Source organism: Lynx rufus, unplaced genomic scaffold, assembly GCF_022079265.1.
Source record: "Lynx rufus isolate CCGP_SWC_20201006 ecotype Redwood Valley unplaced genomic scaffold, mLynRuf1.p SCAF_13, whole genome shotgun sequence".
NCBI lineage: Eukaryota > Metazoa > Chordata > Mammalia > Carnivora > Felidae > Lynx > Lynx rufus.
In genome coordinates, this window is record NW_025814827.1 from 65,051,541 (window position 1) to 65,077,419 (window position 25,879).

The 25,879-nt window shown below is 38.9% G+C and overlaps 1 protein-coding gene across 2 annotated transcripts in view; it reads left to right on the forward strand.

The window, feature by feature from the left end:
- The first annotated feature begins 7,023 nt into the window (after positions 1-7,023).
- The window catches only part of PRPF39 (pre-mRNA processing factor 39), a 39,740-nt gene continuing 20,884 nt past the window's right edge, over positions 7,024-25,879 (forward strand). For both annotated transcript variants that reach the window (XR_006961339.1, XM_047075652.1), the window contains exon 1: positions 7,024-7,128. The gene's annotated coding sequence lies outside the window, so the exon portion shown is untranslated. The remainder of the gene's footprint in view (positions 7,129-25,879) is intronic.

Consider the following 25,879-nt stretch of genomic DNA (forward strand, 5'->3'; position numbering starts at 1 on the left):
AATTAGCAATATGTGTTACTTATGTAATAAAATTTCAGTTACAATAGGTAAAAGTCTGAAGAGAATCTGAAAATAAAGATAATGTGAAGAGAAAAAATAAGGCAAAAGAGAGAGACAGTGAATTATCAGTGTTAAGAGAGGTAGAAATGACTAGAAGGGAGATGAGAAAGGGGAGCAAGATATTATGAAGGTAAAGAGCTTAAGACTTTGATTTAGAAAGCATGGATTTGGAAGCCAGTTTTATTATCACTTATCAAACCTTATGAATATTCTGAGCTACCATGAGGTCCAAAATTAAAATGGGATTAGGAATAAGAAAACATTTGTAAACTTCAAATTTTCTACAAAGGTAATTTTTTGCCAGAAGCAGATGAAGAAAGATGAACACAAACCCTATAGAAATCTTGAGTGTTAGGATAAGCTAAACCTACTTATTTCATTGCTAGTTAGGGGGGGTTGAATATATCAAACAAAGGCAAAATCAATTAAGTACTCAATTATCATTAATGATTTATGGTTTCATAAAGCATACTATAACAGAGAACCTAAATTCTTAATTCATAAACTCTCTGGGCAGAACAATGGATAAGCAGAGACTTAAAGATTTTAAAGTAATTTACAGATTTATCAAAGTAGTCGTTAATATATATATATATGTATGTATATATATACATATACTATACACATATATACATATACATATGTATATGTGTGTGTGTGTATATACATATATGGGACAGCATTATGTAAAATGAAGACAGAATGATCTGGTGGTACCAAATTTTGGCCAATCCTGAATTACTTTTTTTTTTTCACCACTCTACCTGGAGTAGTACCTAAGCTGGATGCTAAATAAATGATATTTGAATAAGATGGTGAATGTTACATAAATTTGAAATTTATTCTGGAGACAGAAAGCAATGTTTTCAAGGGTGGAAGTGGTGTATTAAAAAATAAAGCAAAATAACCAGTAGCAGAGGGTTAGTTGGATGGAGCAAGGCAAGGGTGTAGGCAAGGAAGTCAATTTGAAGCACTAATCCAAAAGGGACAAATAAATCTCATCAAATGTTACAGTCTAATGAGTTGACAGTATCTGCCTGTGCAATGTGTTGAAAAAGTTAAATCAAATTTCAGTAGGAAGGAGTGTATTGATCTATCCAGGACTCAGAGTCAGACTCTAGATAGTAAAGTATAGTAGAAGCAGTGAGAATTGAAAAAATGGATCTGAAATGTATTGGTAACACAGTTGACTGAATTGATGACACACTTAGATTTGGAGGATAGAGGAGTCAAAAATTAATGAAGTTTGTAACACTGGTGAGTTTCTCTAGAGCTTCTGCTTTTTTTGCTTAGGAAAGGAGGCCTTTTTTATGTACTTCTAGCTCTATCTCATTGACCACCCTTAGATTCATGGGAAGCTGAGAAATTGAGTATTTCATTTCCTCGTCTCAAAAGTAGAGGAAAATAATAGGGATTGTAGTGGGAATAGATATGACTGAGCCAGTCAATAATATCTGTCATATTCTATAAGCCCCCATTCTGTCTGATGAACCACAAAGGCATTCTATGCCCCTGGGAACTGGTATTAGTTCAGAACCAGTGTCCAATTCTGAAAAGCATATTTTTTCCCCCAGTGTGAAGTTACCTTGATACGTAGCCAGAGATCCCTTTCATAGTGATATTTTCATTGTGATATTATTGCAGAATCCTTAGTGGTTCCTTCCCTTATTTCAAGTGGTCATGGGAACTAGGTGAGAAATTGTGATTCCCTTATTTAGAGTTTTTTTTTTAATACAAAACAACTAAGATCTTAGTATTTTATTCATCTATTTCGATCCCATGATCAATTTGATATTACTAAGTATTGTTGCTCCTGGCTGGCTCAGTGGGTTAAGCATCTGACTTTGGCTTAGGTCATGATCTAACGGTTTGGCTCATGAATTCAAGCCCCAAATCTGCTGTCAGCACAGAGCCCACTTGGTATCTTCTGTCTCCCTAGCTCTCTGCCCTTTCCCCGCTCGTGTGCGCATGCACACTCTCTCAAAAATAAATAAATGTTAAAAAAACAACAACAACAACAACAACAACAACAACTTTGGGGCAAGTGGGTGGCTCAGTTAGTTAAGTGTCTGACTCCAGCTCAGGTCATAATCTCATGGTTCGTGGGTTCAAGCCACACATCAGGCTCTGCACTGGTGGCTTGGACCCTGCTTGGGGATTCTCTCTCCCTCTCTCTGTTCCTCCCCCACTCACATTCGCTTTCTCTCAAAATAGATAAACTTAAAAAAATAAAAAGATATTGCTAAGTATCCCTGCTGGTCAGACCATTTAATCACCACAAGATCCTGCTCCCTATTATCCTTATTATGCTTCTTTGCCTCTAATAATTGAGTTCTCTGCCATCTAGGAATCTTTGTATCACCATAGAAATCACTGCACGTATATCAACAGAAGACCCTACTATAGCACCCCCAGCCACAGAGAAAAACTACCACACAATCTTCCTTGACTTACAATGGGGTTTTGTCCCAATAAACCCATTGTAAGTTGAAAATGTTGTAAGCTGAAAATGCATCTAACACACATATCAAACATCATAGCGTAGCATAGTCTACCTTAAACGTGCTCAGTACTGGGGTGCCTGGGTAGCTCAGTTGGTTGAGCATCCGACTTCAGCTCAGGTCATGATCTCGCAGTCCGTGAGTTTGGCCCTGCGTTGGGCTCTGTGCTGACAGCTCAGAGCCTGGATCCTGCTTCGAATTCTGGGTCTCCCTCTCTCTCTGCCCCTCCCCCCACTTGTGCTCTCTCTTTCTCTCTGTCAAAAATAAAATAAACATTAGAAAAAAAAATTTTTAATAAAAAAAATGTGCTCAAGCACTCTCAACAATAGCCAAATTGTGGAAAAAGCCTAAATGTCCATCACCTGATGAATGGATAAGGAAATTGTGGTTTACATACACAATGGAGTACTACATGGCTAGTAAGAATGAAATATGGCCCTTTGTGGCAACATGGATGGAACTGGAGAGTGTGAAGCTAAGTGAAATAAGCCATACAGAGAAAGACAGATACCATATGGTTTCACTCTTATGTGGATCCTGAGAAACTTAACAGAAACCCATGGGGGAGGGGAAGGAAAAAAAAAAGAGGTTAGAGTGGGAGAGAGCCAAAGCATAAGAGACTCTTAAAAACTGAGTGCAAACTGAGGGTTGATGGGGGATGGGAGGGAGGGAGGGGTGGGTGATGGGCATTGAAGAGGGCATCTTTTGGGATGAGCACTGGGTGTTGCATGGAAACCAATTTGACAGTAAATTTCATATATTAAAAAAATAATAAAAAAAATATTTTCTACCAAAAAAAAACGTGCTCACAACACAATGGCCTATAGTTGGGCAAAATCATGTAACACAAAGCCTATTATATAATTAACTGTTGAATATCTCATGTAATTTATTGAATACTGTACTGAAAGTGAATAACAATGGTTGTATGTGTACAGAATGGTTTTAAGTGTTTTAATGTTTTTAAAAATGTTTTAATGTTTTATTTTTGAGAGAGAGAGAGAGAGAGAGAGAGAGACTGAGAGGGAGAGAATGAGTAGGCTAGGGGCAGAGAGAGAGGGAGACAGAATCTGAAACAGGCTCTAGGCTCTGAGCTGTCGGAGCTGGATGCAGCGCTTGAACTTGTGAACTGTGAGATCATGACATGAGCCAAAGTCATACCCTTAACCGACTGAGCCACCCAGGTGCCCCAAGTGTTTTAATGGTTTTAAGGGTATGTTTACCCTCGTGACTGAGTGGCTGACTATGTGCTTAATCACTCTTGCACCATCTTGAAGTTGAAAAATCATTAACTTGAACCATGTAAGATGGAGACTGTAGTACTTTTCAAAGATGCTGACTCTCCCCTCTCCTGTGTATTTCTTAAATCTTGGTGAAGGGAGTATACCTGGCACTCTTAGGGATACATGGTTACAGGTAAATGGAAATTTGTTGATGAATAGTTCATGCCAACACTCTTACAAAACAAACTATTAGAACCATTGAATTTATATATACATATATGCATATATGTCAATATGTAATATTATAAATATAGATAATACATATTACATATATATAATCTCATCTAAAATTATTTTCTTCTTCGTCTAGCACTCAGTGAAATTTCTCGTGTATTCTCCATACTTTTGTCAAGGTAAATTTGTAAACTTTCAACTGTCTTGCTATTTAAGTCTTGCTATACAAGTTTGACATTATAACTGGCCCCCAGAATATGCTGGAATCTGATTCTAAGTTGAGGAAAAATGTAAGTATTGGGAGTAGAAAATGAGAAAAACTGGCCTCTTCATGCAAGGTGTGGCCTCAACAGATTTGGTGAAGTCTATATAGATTTCCAAATAAGGCAGGAATGATCTCTTCAGACCAGTGAGAAGGGGTTGCTTTTGTTTGATGAATGAGGCTCAAACACTGAGAGGTTATGAGTTAAAGATACTTCAAATTATTTGAATTCTACCATGTGCCCATTTCATTTCTTTGGTTCTGCTCTTTCCTGAACAATGCCTTAATCTTCACAGAAGAGTTCTGACAAGGCTATGAATTCAACTGACATTGCAATTTGGCAATCTGTGGGCTCAGACTTTGAGTGTATTTGGCTCTTTTAGGCCCATGGCTGCGAAGAATAAATTCTTTTGTTACTATCAGAGGAAGTCCTTGATTTTTGGTCCCTACTTTAAGCTAAGAATTTAGAAATCTGATCTTATCACTGTCTTTAAGCTGTCCAGTATTAGTATAAATAACCACCCCACCCTTCATTTTCTGCCAAAAGTTTTGCCTTCCATGGGCACGTCATTCTAGATGGCTGCAGTTTTATGCCATATGTGTACTGTATGTGTTGAGAATCCCAAGCAGGCTCCACAAAGTCATTATGGAGCCCAATGTGGGGCTTGAACTCACAAACCATGAGATCACGACCTGAACAGAAATCAAGGGTTGGATGCTTAATCAACTGAGCCACCCAGGAGCCCCTGTAGATGCCTAATTCAAACAGAAGAGAGTTCATAAAAAGCATATGTTATTATAGTTTTTTATGAGGCTAGGTAGCTAGTAAGAATGTCCAAATTGCATCACAGAGCTGGTCTGGGGAAAACACTACTGCCAGTATTATAGAGGAGAGGTACCACATCACCCACTGATACCACACACTCCCACACTGAATCCTGGCCTTAAGAGTCATGTGTGCATATCTCTAAGTGTGTGTGTGTGTGTGTGTGTGTGTGTGTGTGCACGTGCGTGTTTGTAGGGGGACTAGGAAAGTAAGTGTCTAGTAGTTTTGGCTCCTACAGTGGAATGTAGGCTCTCTGCGTCAGAGAGAGGTGATATCCCAAACAGAGCGAGGGTTTTGTATGCTAAAACAAAAAATGTCCACTGCATGAGTCACTGACATATGGAAGGTAATGTAATCAATTAGGAGAAAACACATTGCATTTAAATTTCACATTTATGTGAGGTTTTGTGTTAGTCTGGGTCTTCCAAAAAGCAGATGCCATAATGGCAAGAAATTTATCAGGAAAAAAAAAAACAGTGGAGATTTTAAAGCAGGAGAGTGAGAGCAAGAGCACTGACTGGTTGGAAAGGTAAGATGTAGAAAACTAGATAAAGAGAAACAATGAATCTACAGTGAATAAAGAATAAGTAGATAGATTTTTACAAAATGGCTATTGGAGGGGAATGCTATCTCAGAGCTAATCTTATTTACTGATGAAGAATTTGTAATAAGTTTAGGAAAGATTGGAAGAACCAGAAAAGGAGTGACGGCTTGGCACTCAGAAACACTGAATGACAGTGCTGGGGCAAATTCTGCCAGTCTTTCCAATATATTATTCCCTTAACTGTTCCTTCCCATAGTCAACATCTAAAGTTGCTGGTTAAAACCAGTAAAAGGTGTAGCTGCACTGAGAATCCAAAAGTTAGCTTGAATATTAGAAGTGCCAATGGAAAGGGAAAGGGAAAGTTGCAACACAGTTTGATGAAAGTGAAAGGTAGACATAAGAAGACTGATTTTTTTAAGTTTATTTTTGTATTTAAGTAGTCTCTACCCCTAATGGGGGGCTTGAATTCAGCACCCGGAGACAGAGTCCCATGCTCCTCTGACTGAGACAGCCAGGTGCCCCCGCTTTTCCTATTTGGAAGCAAAGTTAGTATCGAGGGGATTTACGATTAACAGGGTTGTGCACAGGAAATGCCATCTTGCAAAGAAATATTTCTGGAATCAGATTCCAAAGGAGGAACTTGCAGTGCAATTATGGTACTGCTGAACCTTGAACAAGAGATTGCATGGTAGGTGGTGTGTGAACTCAGGAACCTTGTAACAGAAACAGGATAGAGGCCGGATTGGAAGAAAAAAAAAACCATTTTTAAAGTGAGGATGGGAGTGTAATTCGAGAGGACTGCTAAGATTGTCAAGGCAAGAAGCCTTCATATTTGTCCAGAGGATAATCTTACACATCCTTTTAATGATCAGTTCCTCAAGCCCCTAACTTGTTTCCACCAGTTTCCTCTTTTTTTTTTTTTTTTCTGTTTCCTCGTGAGGAGACCTGAGAGGACCCAGAATCCGTATCATCCTGAAGTATGGAGATTTAAGACCGAATTTCTGTTGATGTCTAGGGAGAGTGGTAAATTGTTCGGAAAAACCTTATACTTGCCCCAAAAGACAACATTTTTCTACAATATTTTTCTTTCCGGGGTGGGGCGGGGCGGTATCTGTGTTTAAGATCAAGAATTTAAAAGACCCTACACACCGTCTTCTAGTTTAGAAAGTCTCCACAGAGGGAAGAAAACAGCAGGAGCAGCTGCCCGGTCTTCGGTGACGGCGGGGCGTACACCAGGCGGAGACCGGGCGGGGCCGGGGCCCTAGGATCCCGCTGAGGGCGAGGCCTGCGCGCAGCACAACCACGTGACTCCTTCGCCCCTTGGGACACCGACGCATGCGCGCCGCGCTCTCGACGAGGCGGCTTTGGTGTTGGTGGCGGCTGCCGCGGTGGCTGTGGGACGGTGACGGTGGAACTGCCATCCTCGGCTCGGTTGGCCCAGACTGCGGCTCATGGCCTTGAGTGGCATCCGTCATCAGGTCAGCTGCGGCGGGCGTCTTGGAATTGGCCTGGGGGGGTGGGGTTGGTGATTCCAGGGACTGGAAGGGGCCTGCCTTGTTTCAGGCCGCACTGGGGTTGCGGCCTCCCTCTCCCGCCGTGTTTGAGGCCAGGCTTGGCCTGGCCTCGGCTCCCAGCTGTCCATTCCTTTCTCCTTCCCACCTGTTGGGTGGAGCAGTGCAAGGTTTCTTTTCTTAGTTAGACCAAACGCTTCTCTGACGAGTGCTTACGGAGCGCGGGGAAATGTGGGCCTCCACCTTGATATAGGAAGCGTTTTGGGGGTGAGTCTGAAGCCCTTGCTTCCTCAAGAGATGCAAACCAGTGTGCCGGGACAACTGGGAATGGAAGGGACTCAGTAGTAGCCGCTAGAGAATTGGGAGAATTCAAATTCTGTTAATTAAAGCTTGTAGGCGCCTTGTAGGGGCGCGCGCTGCGTGTTCTGACTACACTAGTCACACTTTTAGGACCCTGAGTCACAGCACCTCAAATACCAGCCAGAGGTTTTGGCGGCACAGGATAGAAGCAGGAAAAGCAGCCATTGAAGATCTTAATAGGATCTCTTAAAGAAATCTATTTAAAAATAATGTTTACCTTTTGTAGTCAGAGACCAACAGTGTGTTTTTCTCGCTTTGAAATTTAGTAAGTAGTACTGCTCTTTTTATCGATGATATTATAATACCATATTATTTTATGCCGATTTTTTAGTTTGATGTTCATGTTGCCTTCTCTGTAAGGACTTCATGTTATTTGGCAACTGATCCAATCTGTTCAGAAATACTGTAAACTTTTTTACAGCTGGAAAGGTTGAAGCTTACAGGGAAGCATGAAGCTCGTGTTGGAACTTAAGTGTTTTGTATGAAGCTCGTGTTGGAACTTAAGTGTTTTGTCTCTCTGGGAGCTTAAGTGGATTGAAAAAAAACAAACAACTGTCAGGTACCCCCCCCCTCCTTCCTCCCATTTATAACCTCATTCTAGAGTTGCAAAAGTTGGAACTTTCCACTGTTCAGCTTCTGGTAGGGATAAAGTGAACTAAAGGAGTTCTACTAAAGAATACAGTTCTTAGACTCTGAACTCTGGAATAATTAGGTGTTGACCAAAGATGGCTAATTAGTAGGTGGTATGAGATATTTGAAATGAGAATTGAAAAGCAGAATTTTTTTTTTTTTTTTTTAGTGTCAGAGTATTTGGTAATATTTTTACTTGCTTACCTATAGTTGAGTAAGAAAAAGAATTTTATAAATCAGATGATAAAAGTGTGTGTGTGTGTGTGTGTGTGTGTGCACACGCCTGTGTTTTAAAGATAAAGAACAGGGATACCTGGCTGGCTCAGTCCGTAGAGCATGGGACTATTGATGTCAGGGTTACGAGTTCGAGCTCCATGTTGGGTGTGGAGATTACTTAAAAATAAAATCTTAAAAACTAAATAAATAGAACAGAACCTTCTGTGGTATGTTAGTAAGTAATTCCACGTAGAACATAGGATTTTCTGTGTATGTGAAAAATAGTCAAAGGAGATAGGAAGTAGTAGTAGTAGTAGTTCCAGTCAAATGGTGATTTTTTTTCAAAGACCTGAAGATGACGCAGACATTTATGTAAATATGTGTATATAAAGTTGAGTTTTTGGAACATACTAAGTGTTTAATATGTGGAAACTTAAAAAAGGTCTATCTGTGAACATTCTGTTTAGCCTCTGAAAGTTGTTGCCAAAACCAGTGGTTAGTCTCTTTTCTTAACAGCATTTGTTTTCAAATTGGCTTATCTGTGTGTGAGGAACAGAGTATCTGATTGTAAAGCTAGTTGATTTGCAGTACGCAAACTACTGACTTTTTAGTCCTTAGATTTTTTTTGTGGGTTGCTCTGTTTATGAAAAGAATAATAAACAGTATGATCTTGAGTGCCTATAGAGTTAGAAGACATTAAATTAGACTTCCCATTCTTAGTTAAGTATGGGTTAAGTGATCCACCAAAAGACCTTTTAAATTTTGTTAGTGAAATGTTTAATGTATGTTATAACTGAACTAAAAGTTCAATGTATGATAAAGAACTGTATTTATTTAATGTACTACACTGTCATTTTATAATTTATCATGTTTTCTTCCGTGCTTATGAACTTTAGGTCTCTAATAAGATTTTATAAGAAAGTGCAATGTAGTAAAAAGGCATTGATTGGTTTGGTGAGTTGAGAAAAGGAGGAAAGTTTTGTTAGGCTCAGAAAACAGGGTGAGCCAAGGCTCAGACATGAAAAATATATTGGGCTTTGTAAATGGCAATGAGGAGGAATACTGTAGGATTCGTGTGTTTGAAAAGTTATGTCACTCACTTGTTCAACAGACATTTAATGTGCTGTTACATACCAGACACTGTTTTAGGTTCTAGGAACACAGTACTGAGCAAAACCAAGATCCCTGTTCTTCTGAATTTAACATTACAGTAATATTAATTTATCCGTAGCCTTAGTGTAGCAGTGTTTTTCAATTTTTTTTGACTGAGACCTGTAATAATTTGTACATGTAATAGTGAATCCCAAAAAACAGTAGTTGCATTCTGTATGTGTTTCAACAATAGGCCCTCAATATGTGCCTGAACTCTGATACTTTGTTTTCAATTCTATATTTTTCTATTAAAAAACAAATGAGAAGCTGATTTGAAAAGCTGATTTGAAGCGGTCTAAAGTTTGATAAACATTACTTAAGAGGGGAGATAAAATAGGAGCACCTGGCTAGCTCAGTCAGTAGAGCATGCAACTCTTGATCTCCGGGTTGTGAGTTTGAGCCCCATGTTGGGTGTAGTGATTGCTTAAATAAACAAACTTTGGGGGTGCCTGGGTGGCTCAGTTGGTTAAGCATCCAACTTTAGCTCAGGTCATGATCTCACGGTTTGGTTCGTGAGTTCTAGCCCTGTGTCGGGCTTTGTGCTGATAGCTCAGAGACTGGAGCCTGCTGAGAGAGGGAGACACAGAATCCGAAGTAGGCTCCAGGCTCTGAGCTGTCAGCACAGATCCTGATGTGGGGCCCAAACTCACAAACTGCGAGATCATGACCTGAGCCGAAGTCAGACGCTTAACCAACTGAACCACCCAGGCACCCCTAAAATGTTTTTCTATTTTATTTTTCATTTGCAAAAAAGAACAAGCTGGTCTGAAGCAGTCTACAGTTTGAAAAATGTTGGTCTATTGAGGGAGATAATGATTACTTAAACTATAGCAATACTACTGTGAGTAAAAAGAAGGGGATGGTTAATTCTTATGTTAGGGTATATACCATGTTATAGTGTAATACTATGAATAAAAGAAAAAAAAATAGGGGCACCTGGGCGGCTCAGTAGGTTCAGGTCACGATCTTGTGGTTTGTGAGTTCAAGCCCCATATCAGGCTCTCTGCTGTCAGCCTGTCAGTGCAGAGACTACTTCAGATCCTCTGTCCCCCCCTCCTGCTTGCACTGTCTCAAAAATAAATAAATATTAAAAAAAAAGATTGAGGAAGGTAAAGGGAATCTTGTGTGCTGGGGATGGGAGCAAGTTACAATTTTAAATAGGGTTGTCCAGGTAGGTCTTATTGAGAAAGTGACCTTTCAACAAAGGAGGAGATAAGGAAGTTATCCATATGAGTATCTGGGAGAAGATAATGCTGGTAGAGGAAACAGCCACCTAAAAGGTTCTAAGGCTGGAGAATGTGGTCTGTTTCAGAGAAAACAAGATGTCATTGTGACTGGGGCTGAGTGAGACCAAGGGTAGGAGAAGATGAGGTCAAAAGGACAGTGAGTCATTGCAAGGACAGTGACTTTTACTCTGTGAGAGCAGTGGAGTGACATGGTCTTATTTATGTTTTAAAAAGAATACTATCTGCTGTATTGAGAATGGACTGGGGATTGGGAGCTGGTGGAATGCAGCAAAAGGGAAGAAGCGGGAGACCTGTAGAAGGTTATGGAAGACTGTCATAGTATTGTAGATGAGAGATGAGTGGTTTGAATGAAGATTATAAGAAGTGTGATGCTGAATATAAAAGATTCCATAAAAAATTGGTTGGGTGTGAGGGAAAGAAGAGTCAAGCAAGGGTGAGTCCCCGAGATTTTTGGCCTGAGCAACTGAAAGGAGGGATTTTCTGTCAGAGATGGAGAAGGAAATGGATAGAGCAGGTTTTGGGGGAGAGATCAGAAGTTCTTTTAAGGACATTTTGTAATTTGAAATGACTGGATGGGAATTTGGGAGTTGGCACATAATTAGTATTTAAAACCATGTGAGATTGGGGAGTTAATGGAGATAGGAGTAGATGACCAAGGATTGAGTCCTGGGGCACTCTAAAAGATCACATAGAGGGGTGCCTGGGTGGCTCAGTCGGTCGAGTGTCCGACTTTGGCTAAGGTCATGATCTCGTGTTTTGTGACTGTGAGCCCCGCATTGAGCTCTGGGCAGACAGCTTGGAGCCTGGAGCCTGCTTCGGATTCTGTGTCTCCCTCTCTCTCTGCCCCTCCCCTGCTTGCACTCTGTCCCTCTCTCAAAAAAAAAAAAAAAAAAAAAATCACATGGAAGAGGAATACCCAATTTGCCTCAGGAGACTGGCACTCAGGTGAAACAGTGATAGGTAGGAAGAAGAGATGATGTGACTTGGAAGCCAAGTGAGAAAATATATCAGATGGGAGAACATTATCAGCCCAAGGAGAGTGTTGGTTGAAAAAAAGAGCTGAGGATAACATCTTGGGAGCTACCAATTCTTTTTTTTTTTTTTTAATTTTTTTAAATATTTATTTTTGAGACAATGTGAGAGACAGAGTGCAAGCAGTGGAGGGGCGGACAGAGAGAGACACAGAATCCGAAGCAGGCTCCAGGCTCTGAGCTGTCAGCACAGAGCCCGATGCGGGGCTCGAACTCACGAACTGTGAGATCATGACCTGAGCCAATGTTGGATGCTTAACCGATGTTGGACGCTTAACTGACTGAGCCACTCAGGCGCCCCGGGTGCTACCAATTCTTATAGGACTGTGAGAAGAAAAAAATTTCTTCCAAATGGTAAGGGAGCAATCCAAGAAGGTAGGAGGAAAGCTATGTAAATGCGGTATTGTCAGAAAAGGCAAGGAAAGAGAACCTTTCAAGTAGAAAGTCATCATTCCTGTTGGATGCTGTGAAGAGTGAATCAGAGAAAAACAAAACAAAAAAAAACAAGAGTAGATCAGAAAGATGAATTAGGAAGCGTTCAAATGGATTTATACACAAGAAGATTGTGACCTTGGCAAATTTCAGAGTGGTAAGGAAACCAAATTACCAAGTGAATGGAGGTTACAGAAGTAGAGATAACAAGCTTAGACAACTTAGTTGACTTTGTCCTTAGAATAAAATCCAAATTTTAACATAGCTTATGCTTGATTACCCTTTGCTTTTGTTTTTTTTTTTTTTAAGTTTACTTATTTTGAGAAGGAGAGGCAGAGAGAGAGGGAGAGAGAGAGAGAGAGAATATCCAAACAGGCACAGAGCCTGACATGGGGCTCGATCTCAGGAACCATGACATAATGACCTAAGCTGAAAGCAAGAGTCAGATGTCCCACAGACTGAAACACACCCAGGTGCCCCTACCATTTGCTTGTTTTTAAGTTAAGCTACATTGTAGTATATATGTTATAAATTATTATATAAAAGAAGAAAAACATTTACACATGTTGAATGCTAGTGGAATAGATTTAGTACACTGAGAGAAACTGATGAAGAGTAAAGATAATTTAAGAAGCAACATTCTTGGGGCGCCTGAGTGGCGCAGTCGGTTAAGCGTCCGACTTCAGCCAGGTCACGATCTCGCGGTCCGTGAGTTCGAGCCCCGCGTCAGGCTCTGGGCTGATAGCTCAGAGCCTGGAGCCTGTTTCCGATTCTGTGTCTCCCTCTCTCTCTGCCCCTCCCCCGTTCATGCTCTGTCTCTCTCTGTCCCAAAAATAAATAAAAACGTTGAAAAAAAATTTTAAAAAAAAAGAAGCAACATTCTTGAGAAGATGGGTGGGAGAAATGATCAGATCATGAGTTGTTCAGGGTATGACCTTTGGTAGGAGCAGAGATACTTAATCAGTTATGACCAAGGCAAGGAGGAGGACCAGTAATGATGGATTTCCGCCATTATAGGAGTGCTATAAAACAAATACTTTGAGAGGGGAAAAGAGGCAAGATTATAAATGAGGTGAGGGGGTTGGGAGGTTGGTATCATAATATATTTCTTGGAGGTGTAAGGAATTTTAAGAAGGAAATGGAGGATTAATGGAGATCTAATAGGATAAAGACTGACCACTGGTTGTGGCAAATAGCTCACTATGAGAAATTAGTATTTTTATTGGAGTGATATGGGCTGGACTGCATAGTGTACTAACAGATGGTTAAATTATTTCTAACTATAGAAATGTCACTTATTTTTAGGTATCTCTTTTATTGACTTTGTTAGTCTAAAACTTACAGGATTCATCATTCTTTCTTTTTTTTTTTTTTTAATTTTTTTTTTCAACGTTTTTTTTTTTTATTTATTTTTGGGACAGAGAGAGACAGAGCATGAACGGGGGAGGGGCAGAGAGAGAGGGAGACACAGAATCGGAAACAGGCTCCAGGCTCTGAGCCATCAGCCCAGAGCCTGACGCGGGGCTCGAACTCACGGACCGCAAGATCGTGACCTGGCTGATGTCGGACGCTTAACCGACTGCGCCACCCAGGCGCCCCCATCATTATTTCTTTAAGAGAAAATTCTACAAGTGTTAGTGTTAGGTTAAAATATGCTTAATTTTAAGGTTTATGCTACATGTTGGCATATTGAAATTTTAGAATATAATCCCAAAGAAATAGCTTTTCAAAAATAAGTATTTACATGAGATTCACTGTGACATACTTAGTAAGTATTAGGAAGGACTCAAACCAGATTGAGGGATATTTAAGCAAATATGGACATAGGGTCCTTCTTGCTTAGCGGGCTTCTCTGAACATGCTAAATAAACACTTGTCTCAGAACGTGGCTCTTTCTGCTGCCTGGAATTTTCTTGCTTTGCATATCTGTATAATTGACTTTCCTACTACCTCATCTTCTCCTTTGTTTTGTTCTTAGTACTTAATGCCATGTACATACTGTAAACTTACTTTTTTTTTTTTTTTTTAAAGAGATGTCTGTATTATTCAACTAAGATGCCAGCTCCTTGTAAGGACTTTGTTTTGTTCAGTTAAATTTCCAGTACTGGAACAGTAGTATCTGACACACAGATGTTGCTTACTAAATATTGAATGAATATTATTACACAGGGAAATGATACTGGTTAGAAATTTTTTAAAAACCCTAAATGGAGGGGATTCAGCATAATTTGTACACCTAATTTCAGTAAAATAAAAAAATAACATAAAAAAAGAAATAAAATTGTGTAAACCCTAAAGGACAAAGAACAGAAGAGCAAATCAGCATGAGAATTAACATCTTGGAAGAAACAGATGGACAGGACTTAACTGATGAACTTAGGTTTTCATTTTTCTGCGTTTAGTTCTGTACTTGCAGAAAGGGACGTTAATAAAAAAAAAGTAAGATGGATCATCCCACAAAATTCCAGAGAGGCTCAGGAATTCCGGGTACCAAGTGCCTCTGAAGATGAGAGTGCTGAGTGGAGCTAAAAATTCGAGGGTTGGTTGAAAGTCTGGAGTAGGTTAGACCATAGATTTTCCTTCTCCATGTAGTATAGAGTGCAAAAAACTGAACGCTAATTATTTGAAGAGGGTGGAACCAGAGAAGTTTTGACACAGGTGGTGGGAGGTGGGGCAAGGGTAAAGGGTCTTGATGCAAATGGGAAATGAATGAAAGCTTACATACTGAATGGTGACATCACTAGCCCTGTTTATTTTCTTTGGTCCCAGAATGCATGTTGCCTTCTTTATAGATTTTTAAGTTGAAACATTCTTCTTTGGGAAAACTTAACACAAGGGAAGTGATGTAAAGCACTGACATTTAGTGAGCTCCCCCTCAATAGAATGCCATCCTGTGTGGAGCCTCACCAGTTTCCAAACTTGTATCTAGCTTCTGATTTTTTGTGATGCCTCACACTTCTTCAACAGCAGTTTGAAGACCACTCCACTTGGGAGAACAAAGCAAATACTCAAAAGACACTCAGAAGAGATAGTGCTGAGAACAGAAGAAAATTTAAAAGTGACTTATAGAGAGAGAGAGAGCAGGAGATACTGCACTAGTGAAACAGGAATAGGAAACTACAAAATAGATTATTCAGAGAATTAAAAAAGGGAATTAAAATAAAAATCTAGTAAAAGTGATTTGAGGAGAATGGGGATGGGGATGAGGTAAATGAAGGAAAAGGTAAGAAAAGTAGAGAATCAGTCCAGGAGGTCTAACACCTGAGTAATGTGAGTTCAAAAAAAAGATAAAAGATAAAACCAAGTGGAGAAAATATCACTGAAATGATACATGTGGAACATAAGAATTGAATGATGTAAATATCTAAAGTAGGCCTCTGAAATAAATGCCAGAAGAATAAGTAGAAAAGAATCACCTTAAGGCACATATCATTATGGAATTTCGGAACACCTGAGATGAAGAGAGATGTTAAACACTGCCTTGGAGAAAAAACCAGGTCTCATATAGAGGAATTTTCTCAATAGGAGTACACTATGCTAGGAAACAATGGAAAGATTCCTTCAAAACTCCTTTTTTTAATGTTTATTTTTGAGGTGGGGGGAGGGAGGGAGGGAGAGAGAGAACGTGATCAGGAGAGGGGCAGAGAGAGACTGAGACACGGAATCCAAAGCAGGTTCCAGCCTCTGAGCTGTCAGCGCAGAACCCGATGCAAGGCTCAGACTCACAAACTGAGATCATGACCCGAGCCAAAGTCAGATGCTCAACCAACTGTGCCACCCAGACAGGCGCCCCCTTATCTATCTATCTATCTATCTATCTAATCTTTATGCCCAGCATGGGGCTCAAACTCACGACCCCAACATCAAGAGTTGCCTCTTCTGACTGAGCCAGCCAAGCACCCCCCTTCAAAACTCTTTAAGAAACAATTATTTTCATTCTAGAATTTTATACTTAGACAATCTATCATTCAATTGTGAGAATTTTAGAATTGAAAAGTCTTAATTTTTTTACACCACATACCCTTTTTGAGAAAGTTATAGAAATATTCTCTAAAAGAGGGAATAAGTCAAGAAAGAAAAAGGCTGTTATAAATGAGAAATAAGTGAAGGAATTCCTTGGATCAAAATGAACAGACAAAACCTAGACCAGACAAGCCAGTCTAGATTGCTGCAGATTAGATAGTTTTGGAAAGGATGTCTCCCGAAGGGAAAATGGACTTGATACTATAAGTATCAGGTTTTTTGTTTTGTTTTGTTTTGTTTTTTAAGTAAACTGTGCCACACATGGGGCTCAATCAGACTCATGACCCTGAGATCAAGAGTCGTATGCTCTACCAACTGAGCCAGCCAGGCATCCCAAATGTCATTTTTTTTTTTTTTTGAAGGACTTTTATAAGGCCTCTACAGGAGTTTGGAGTCATTTTTCAAAGACAGCCAAACTTGAAAATAATAAGGAAAGATTTAAAGAGGTAGAAGCAAGGAAATGTAATTATAGTATATAAGATAGCTTGAAAAAAATGTTTACAGAGGCATGCTAATATAAACCTGAATGTTGATTTAACTCCAAACTGATAGAAATTAGAGCATGTGAGAGGGAAATTGTGAAGGTATGTTTGGTACAATAGTTAAACCCTAATCTTCTGTAAGATGGTAAAAAATGTCTAAAATTGAAAAATCAAGAAATAAGATAGACCTCCAGATAAACTCTGTGTTGACTACTAGTTTTATGAAGTCAAAGTCAACAGCTCTTTCCCTCCTAATACTTATGCAAAAAAATTTAAGTGCATTGTGAAGTTCTTTTTTCTTTTCTGTTATTTAAGAAAAATTTTTTGAATGTTTATTTTTGAAGGAGAGACAGACAGAGAGTGAGCAGGGGAGGAGCAGAGAGAAAGGGAGACAATCCAAAGTGGGCTCCAGGCTTTGAGCTGTCAGCACACAGAGTCCAACTCGGGGCTTGAAATTCACAAACAGTGAGATCATGACCTGAGCCGAAGTCGGAGGTTAGGACGGAAGGTTAGGATGCTTAACCAGCTGAGCCACCCAGGTGCCCCTCCTTTGTTATTTTAAAGTATAACATCTTAGGTTTAGATAAAACTTTCTAAGGAACTTGTTTGCCATGATACTTTTCATTTATGTGAATTTATAGACCTCCACATGCTTTTATCTCATCTGATCTTAACAGCCCTGTGCAAGTAGTATAAAGTGTTTTAGAAGTGAGGAAAGTAAGAATGACCTAGGATCACATGCTTATATTAAGGGAGAGAAGTAGGACTTACTCCCCCTACTCTGTTTATTCTGATATTTACCATTTTATATCTTCTTATGATGAAAGAAAGATCTGGAAATTCTAATTCCTACTAGTCTTTTGTACTTTGTATTTCCTTTTTTTTTTTAATTTTTTTTTTTTTCAACGTTTATTTATTTTTGGGACAGAGAGAGACAGAGCATGAACGGGGGAGGGGCAGAGAGAGAGGGAGACACAGAATCGGAAACAGGCTCCAGGCTCTGAGCCATCAGCCCAGAGCCCGACGCGGGGCTCGAACTCCCGGACCGCGAGATCGTGACCTGGCTGAAGTCGGACGCTTAACCGACTGCGCCACCCAGGCGCCCCAGTACTTTGTATTTCCTAATGTAGTTATAATTAAACTGTTGTCTTACCTTTTATTTAAAATTGTAATAAAAACCACATAACATAAAATTTACCTTAACTATTCTTAAGTGTATAGTTCAGTAGTGTTAAATATATTCACATGGTTATAAACAGATTACTAGAACTTTTCATCTTAATCTGAAACTACACTCATTAAACAACTCCCCTTTTCTCCCTCACTCCATTCCCTGGTAACTGCATTCTACTTTCTGTTTCTATGAATTTGGTTTGTGACTGGCTTACTTCACTTAGCATAATGTCCTCAAGGTTCATCCATAGAGAATATGACAGGATTTCCTCCATTTTAAAGGCTGGATAATATTTCATTGTATATACCACATATTATTTATCTGTCAATGGACATTTGGTTTGCTTCCTTCTTTTGGCTGTTGCATGTAGTGCTGCTAATGAACATGGATGTGCATATAGCTGTTTGGGGCCCTGCTTTTAGTTGGATTATACCAAGTGGGATTCTTAGGTCATATATAGTAGTTTTATTATTACTTTTCTCAGGAAACTCCATACTATTTTTTATAGCAGTTGCATCATTTTACAATTCCACTAACAGTGTATGAGGATTCCAGTTTCTCCTCATCTTTACCAACACTTGTTATTTTCTGTTTTTTTTTTTTAAGTTTATTTATTTAGTTTGAGAGTGAGAGTGTGCAGGAGGGGCAGAGAGAGAGGGAGAGAGAGAGAGAATCCCACACCCCGTGAGATCATGACCTGAGCCAAAATGAAGAGTTGGACACCTAACCGACTGAGCCACCCAGGCACCCCTCTGTTTTTTTGATAGTAGTTATCATAACAGATGTGAGGTAATACCTCATTGTGATTTTGTTTTGCATTTTTCTGATGATTTGTGATATTGAGCATCTTTTCATATGCTTCCTGGCCATTTGCACATCATCTGTGGAGAAATGTCCATTGAAGTCCTTTGCCCTTTTTTTTTCTTAGAACAATTTTTTTAATGTTTATTTTTGAGAGAGAGAGAGAGAGAGACAGACAGACAGACACACACACACCAAGGAGGGGAGGGGCAGAGAGAGAGAGGGAGATACAGACTCTGAAGCAGGCTCCAAGCTGTCAGCACAGAGCCTGATGTGGGGCTCGAACTCACGAACTGCGATCATGAACTGAGCTGTAGTCAGACGCTTAACCGACTGAGCCACCCAGGTGCCCTGTCCTTTGCCCATTTTTAAATCAAATTATTTTTTTTTTTTGCTGTTGTTACTGAGTTGTAGTTCTTTACATATCCTGGATATTAACCCCGATTGGATATAAGATTTGCAAATATTTCCTCCTATTTCTGTAGGTTGCCATTTCACTCTGTTGATTGTGTTCTTTGATCCACAAAAGTTGTAAAGTTTGCTATAGCCTATTTGTCTGTTTTTACTTTTGTTCCCTTTGTTTTTGGTGTCATTTCCAAGAAATCATTGCCAAATTCAATGTAATGAAGATTCCCATACGTTTTATTTTAGAAGTTTTATATTTCTAGGTTTTACATTCAGGTTTTTAATCCGTTTTGAGTTAATTTTTGTATATGGTATAAAGTAATGATCCAATTCCATTCTTCTGCATGTGAATATCCAGTTTTCCCAGCACCACATGTTAAAGATACTGCCCTTTCTTCATGGAGTGATCTTAGTAGCCTTGTTGAATAAAACCACCCTGTGACCCAGCAATTGCACTATGAGGTATTTACCCAAAAGATACAAAAATACAGATCCGAAGGGGCACATGAACCCCGATGTTTTTAGCAGCATTATCAACAACAGCCAAATTATGGAAAGAGCCCAAATGTCCATTGACTGATGAATGGTTAAAGAGTTGGGGTGTGTGTGTGTGTGTGTGTGTGTAAACATACATACATATGTACATGTGTATAATGGAATATTACTCAGCCATCAAAAATAATGAAATCTTGCCATTTGCAACGACATGGATGGAGCTAGAGTATATTATGTTAAGCAAAATAAGTCAGAGAAAAACAAATACCATATGACTGCACTCATATGCAGAACTTAAGAAAGAAAACAGATGCACATAGGGTAAGTTGGGGGAGGGTGGAGAGAGGGAGGCAAACCATAAGAGACTCTTAAATACAGAGAACAAAGACAGGGTTGTGGGAGGGGTGGTGGATGGGGGATGGGCTAAATTGGGTGATGGGTGTTAAGCGCTGGATGAGCTGATGAGCTGGATGAGCTGATGAGGCTGGATGTTACAGGTAAGTGATGAATCACTAAATTCTCTTGAAGCCAATATACTATATGTTAACTAACTAGAATTTAAATAAAAACTTAAAAAGAAAATCATTTATATATGCAAAAGTTTCTTTCTGGGCTCTTTGTTCTATTGGTGCATTTGTTTTTATGCTAAAACCATGCTGTTGTCTTCTTCCTTTTGTTATTTTTTACCCCTTTGTGGTTTTGCTAATTGGAAGTATTGTTGTTAAGAATAAAGTGAGACCAGTTAATTGCCACATTATGAAGAATGTGTTGGAATAACTTACTGAAAAATAACTTTAGTGTATTCTTTTGGCTATGTGATTTTTGGATTAATCTGAAAAAATGATCTCCCTAAGGGTAAGGATGATGTTCTTAATTCTTCTTACAACACTTTAATTGCAGGGTGTGGAGTAATTGATAATGTCTGAAGATGCAGGGGTGTGGTAAATTTGCTGATTCCAGAAGAAACCATTTTGTTCCACTTAAGTGTGCTATTAGAGTAGGGCTGGTAGTAAATGACTCAATGTATCAGCCAACATTCTTTGTTTTTTTGAGTGGCTTTGAAATAAAAGGACACAAGTCAGTGACTGATTTGCATATTAATCTTCAAATGTGTCTTTTCTTTAAAGAAGGGGGGAAAAAAGGAAAAAATAAATTGAGAACTTCTTTGCCTTTTTCTAGGCTTTCAAATGGCTTAAGCCTGGAAAAGCTTAGGACATTAATCAGTCATTGCAGTAACTTATTTTTTCTGTTAGTGTAATACTGTACTTTGAATTCTATACTGTATACTGGTGAGATTGCTGCTTGTTTTATTTCTTCTCAGAATCCTCTGTAGACTTCATCTCTGTCTTTTCTTCTCAAATCCCTCTGGCTCTACCCTGCTTACCTGCTGCTTACCTTCCACTTTCCCCATAAAACCGTGTTCATTCTGGTCAGTTTCTCTTGTCTCTGAATCAGTCCTAATTTCTACCTGTTTGTCTGTCAAGAAAGATTATTCTATCAAGTCAAGTGGACTTTTCTTCTATTCTGGAGTAATTATTTTCCTATTATTCTAAAACTTACAGCTTTTCAAAGTTAAGACCACGTTCTGTATTTCATGAGGGTCTTCTAGATGGCTGTAATTTTCAGTTGATTTCTCTAAACTTTGTTTCATTTGAAATTCTCTGTTTTGCCTGGTTTTTTGATCTCTCTCCCACTGAATTGATAAGAACTTTATCTTATACTTAGGTATGCTCTACCAGCAATGTAATATAGTACTGGATATACATCAGGCATTAAAAACTTTTTGTTTCCATCTGAATTCCCCCCTCATCTTTTTTTATTTTTTTCTTCTCTCTATTCTTCCCATCCCTTCCCACTTCTTTTTTAACATTCCTTAGATTTAGCTGATTATAGTTAATTCTTCCAGTGGCATTCAGCCTCAAAAAGTCTCCTGATTTAATATGTTAAATTTCTTTGTTGGGAAAAAATTTGCTTCATACTGTATTTTTAAATAATGTTTTAAACATGTATTAAAGTTTGGATTTCATATCTGTTTGACAATTGACCTATACACATAAGCTAGTAAGAAGGCAAACTCACAGAAAATGTTTTACAATGAAGATCATATTTCCTTAGTTTACAAAGAACTTATATAAGCCAATAAGAATAAAAATTAGTAATGCAATAGAAAATGTGAATATAGGTTCTGAAAAGGCATTTAAGAAAAAAAGAAAAAAATAGAAATTTGGTTTTTTCATAGTTAAATGCAAATCACAATGAGGTACTACTTTTTTTTTTAATCAGATAAACAAAAATTAAGTTTTATGGTACTTACTGCTGACAAGGGGAAATGGAGAAATGGCCATTCTAATGCATTGTTAGTGGGACTTCATTTGTCTGCAAGTAATAGAAATTAGGACTTCATTTGTCTGCAAATAATAGAAAATCTGTCTATTGATAGTAGTTTAAACTAATAGGGACTTAGTTTCTCGTACTGTGTGAAGTTGACATTGTGTTATTAGTAGCTTGATGATGTTAGGGCTGGCATTTGAAATTTTTTTAAAATTAAAATCTTTATTTTGAGAGAGACAGAGAGCAGAGGAGGGGCAGAGAGAGAGGAAGGGAGAGAATCCACACTATCAGCACAGAGCCTGACGTGGGGCTCGATACTCTGAACCATGAGATCATAACCTGAGCCAAAAATCAAGAGCTGGACACCTAACTGACTGAGCCACCCCGGTGCCCTTGGCATGTTTGAAAAAAAAATGTTTATTTAAGTAATCTCTACACCCAATGTGGGCCTCAAACTAAGAGTTGCACGCTCTTCCTACTGAGCCAGCAGGTGCCCCAGGGCTGGCTCTCTTAATTTTCCTGGCCAACCCCTAATTGACTGCTTCACGGACATAGGTTGTTTTAGATAACAATGTTCAAGGTGAGAAGAAATTGGTAGAACCTACACTATTTGTGACTGTTCCGTTTAATCAGAAAAGCAGAATCTTTCCCAGGGCTCTGTAGCAGATGTCTTTTTCAGTCTCATGATTACTTCCTTATATGGGATTAGGTATATTGCTACTTTGACCAAGAACAGTGTTTTATTAGGAAGATGGTGAGAGGGGATATTGGATTAGGCAACTAACAGTGTCTTGCCACATGGCTAATGGAATTTTTCTAGAGGTGAAATGTCAACATCTTCTCAGATTTAATATACACGTATTCTTTGATCCAGTGGTTCCATTGTTCAGAGTTTACCCATGAGTAAGTTTCTGTTCTTCTGAGTTACTTAGAGAACTTGGTAGAAGTACAACTTTCGGGGCTGAGTCTACATCTCAGAATCATTGGAGTTGGGACCAAGGAATATGTATTTTAAAAAAATGGCCTACTAGGTGACTATTGAGTGGAGCTGCATTTGAGAATTTCTGTATAGACTGTAAGGAAACTCAGTTGTTTTTTTTAAGGTTTCATTTTAAATGTTTATTTATTTTTGAGAGAGAGAGTGTGTGTATGTATGTGTGCACATGAACTGGGGAGGAGCAGACAGAGAAATAGAGGATCCTAAGTGGGCTCTGCGCTGACGGCAGAGAGCCCAGTGCAGGGCTTGAATTCCACAAACCCTAGAACATGACTTGAGCCGAAGTTGTACCTTAACCGACCGACTGAGCTACCCAGGCACCCCCGGGAAACCCAGCTTTTTAAAGTAGACATTAAAAAAAAAGGCAGCCAGGCAGCCATTGGCATGCATAGCTGGCTTTTCTTAGAACGAAACAAAACACCTCCTTTTTTCCTTCACTTGAGCCAAATTATTGCAGATAAGCCAAAAGAAGTAATCATCAGCCCAGTTATATAGGGAGAACAGGTGTTAATATCAAATATTTTTATTGTATTTCATTTTATTTGGTATAAATACCTGTGTGTCTCTGTGTTTTCATGTATATAGTATATACATAGTGAACATCTTTCTGTATCAATACAAATGTATGTATTTCCTTTTTAATTATTGTTTTGTATAAATATGCCACTTACTAAAGCAATTCTGTTAGTACTTCCTTCTCTGGTTGCTGTTATACAGTGTTGTAATGAATGCTTTTGAACAAATAAATGTTTTTGTGTGATTATTTCTATAACATGAAATACACACAATTTCCATTTGGTACATTTTACTTGACTGTCCACCCAAGAGATGTCTTTCTAATTGTTGCCAATTTAATATCTCATTTTAATTTACATCCTTATTAGTAAAGATATGCTTTCATGTTTATTGGTCACTTTCATTTCTTTTTTTGAATTACTTAGAGTCTTAGTCATCTTTTTAATTATATTGTACTATATTAAGTAATTGTGTATTCTGAGCATATTTTAAGAGTAAATCAGTTTTATGGTCTGTTTAGTTTTGAGAATAATCCCTCACTTTAATAAATAAGACACGTTTTATGATTCAATGATTCAGTTTCTATTTAAACTGTTAGTGAAAGGGATGAAGCCAGCTGTTAAAATCTATTGTGTTAATATTTTATAGGATAGGGGTGCCTGGGTTCCTCAGTTGGTTATGGGTCTGAATTTTGATAGTGGCTCAGGTCGTGAGATGCCCCTGCGTCAGGCTCGGCGCAGAGTTTGGAGCCTGCTTTGGGATTCTCTCTACGCCCCTCCCCAACTCGCTTGTGTATGTAAGCTCTCTCTTTCCTTCTCTTTCTCTCAAAATAAACATTAAAAAATTTTTATAGGATAAAAGAATAATCTCTTACTATTTTGTGCTCTTAATGAGATGATTAATTTATTATATTTCAAAAATGTTTATTTATGGGGGGGTAGAGCATGAGCACGGGAGGTACAGACAGATGGGGGAGAGAGAATCCCAAACAGGCTCCATATCTCAGCATGGAACCCATGCAGGGCTGGATATCACAAAACATGAGATCATGACCTGAGCTGAAATCAAAAGTTGGATGCTTGGGGCGCCTGGGTGGCGCAGTCGGTTAAGCGTCCGACTTCAGCCAGGTCACGATCTCGCGGTCCGTGAGTTCGAGCCCCACGTCGGGCTCTGGACTGATGGCTCAGAGCCTGGAGCCTGTTTCCGATTCTGTGTCTCCCTCTCTCTCTGCCCCTCCCCCGTTCATGCTCTGTCTCTCTCTGTCCCAAAAATAAATAAACGTTGAAAAAAAAAAAATTAAAAAAAAAAAAGTTGGATGCTTAACTGAGACACCCAGGCACCCCTGAGATGATTTAATTTAAAAGACTTTATGCAGTTGCTATCTAGATTGTCAAACTTTCATAAATGTATTTTTAATAACTTTATTCATTAAAAAAATCACTTTAATTTTTTAAAATCTTATTTTGTATCTTCTGTAATAAAATCAAACCTAAGGGTACCTGGGTAGCTCAGCTGGTTAAGCATCTGATTTTTGGTTTCAGCTCAAGTTATGATCTCCTAGTTTGTGGGATTGAGCCTTGTGTCGGGCTTTGCTCTGACAGCATGAAGTCTGCTTGAGATTCTCTCTTTCTACCTCTCACTGTGCTCCTCCCCTGCTCTTGTGCATGCTTGTGTGCGTGCTTTCTCTCTCTCAAAATAAATTTAAAAAGTTAAACCTAGTTGCTAGCAGTTTTAAAATTTATAAGTATGTATGTTTTCTTTCTCCTTTCTAAAACTTTATCCTCAGCTAAGTAATGAACCTCTCTCTGAAACATTTATATCCAAGACCAGAATATGTTTTGTTAATTTTATTTTTATCCTACAGAACAAATATTAAAGATATTTTGGTTTTCCAGGATTAATAGCAAGATAAATTTAGACATTGGGTTTTTTATTTTTAGCTAGCTAGGAAACATTGAATTCTAGATATGATTATTTCTTGAGGGAGCAAGCATAACACTCAGTTATTGAAGAATGAATTAAATCCACCTTTACTTCATTTTTACTCAAGCACCCAGCAATAAAATAGCAAATTTTGGGGAAATTTAGATGTTATAGAAATTCATTTATAATATAGAAACTAGCCTGGAGCCTGCTTCAGATCCTGTTTCCCTCTCTCTCTGCCCCTCACCTACTTGCATTCTCTCTCAAAAATAGATAAACATTGGGGCGCCTGGGTGGCACAGTCGGTTAAGCGTCCGACTTCAGCCAGGTCACGATCTCGCGGTCCGTGAGTTCGAGCCCCGCGTCAGGCTCTGGGCTGATGGCTCAGAGCCTGGAGCCTGTTTCCAATTCTGTGTCTCCCTCTCTCTGCCCCTCCCCCGTTCATGCTCTGTCTCTCTCTGTCCCAAAAATAAATAAACGTTGAAAAAAAAATAGATAAACAT